The following is a 1,505-nucleotide window of genomic DNA, read 5'->3' as shown; positions in this document are numbered from 1 at the left end:
TGGTACAAGGATGATATATGAAATAAGTAAGAGATATCCAAATTCTAGAATTATATTACACATAAAAATGTTAAAAGAATGTTTTAAGTCTCTATGAAATTTTTTGGAGTAAATCGTTAAATTAGTTTTTGAAAAATTATTCGTTTCTTAAATTGGTTTTAAAAGAATTTTTTTTTAATTAAATTCGTCATTTAAAAATTTTAAATTAGTCATGTTAATTTTTTTGTCATTTTGTTTGTTGATGGTGTCAAAATTTATTAATATAAAATATTAAGTGACACTCTAACACATACTTAAGAGTGTTAATTAACTATTAAGTTTTGATTTGATCTAATTTCATAAATTTATTATCTTAGTCAATTAAGACTCCTAAATGTGTGTTAGAGTGTGACTTAATATTTTATATTATCAAATTTTGACACTATTAATAAATAAAGTGACAAAAAGAACATAACTAATTTAAAATCTTTAAATGAGATTAAAAAAATCTTTCAAAAGACCAATTTAAAAAATTGAGTGATTTTTCAAAAACTAATTTAATCATTTATTCGACCTTTTTATCTTCGTTAGCCGCTGTTAGCCCTTTCTGACAACAAAACCATACATCCATCAGGTTACTAGGCTAGAAGTTTAGGATTTGACCAGTTTACCAAGACTCAAACAAACATTTTATAACAATAGCGCAACAACAAACAAATAACACTAACAAATTATGACATTACAATTGAAGTTTCAAATACATATTACATAATAAACAGTAAACTAAAAATTAGCAAATTACGAAATTAACCATCCCAAGAGGGGAAAGAAGCCAAGACGAACCAGAGGCCCACAACACAGATAAGACTAGAAAGAAGTGGCACGGCATGATAAAAAAGCTGCCCAAACTGAGACAAAGGCGAAAGGAGCTAGGGAGAAGAAAACACGATCGCAAAGAAGAGAAAATGGGACTCAGAGCGCTGAAGAGAAAATGGGACTCAGGCGCGATAGAGAACAAAACACGATCGCAAAGAAGAGAGGACTCGATGAGAAGATGAGAAAGTGAAAAACTGAGAGGGGCTAGGGTTTCGTTTAGGCATTTGGCATTCTAGGGCCAAGAATTATCCTAGTTCTCTCGTTCACAGTTTAGGGGTTACAATTTTTTAGGAAGAGATGAAATCTCACGCCAATTTCATACCATTAAAATTATTATTAATAACTATTTAATAGCTACAAATTATAAAAATTACTGTTCCTAGCACCTTTTATTTTTTATAAATAAAAGGAAAACAATGTACTGGTTCACCATTGTTTTGACTGTTTTTGGAGGAGAGGGCTGGTTTTGAGTGGATTAGGTTTGTTTATCAATTTTGAGGATGATGATAGCATTAAGAACAAACACAAATATCTTAAATTGAAATTTTTTTTGTTGAAATAATTTGATGGTTTGATTTTAATTTTAGTTATTATTGAATAAGAATATTTTTATTATAGAAATAAAAATATTATTTAATTATTTAATAAAA

Source organism: Arachis duranensis, chromosome 8, assembly GCF_000817695.3.
Source record: "Arachis duranensis cultivar V14167 chromosome 8, aradu.V14167.gnm2.J7QH, whole genome shotgun sequence".
Lineage (NCBI taxonomy): Eukaryota > Viridiplantae > Streptophyta > Magnoliopsida > Fabales > Fabaceae > Arachis > Arachis duranensis.
This window is presented reverse-complemented; position numbering follows the sequence as displayed.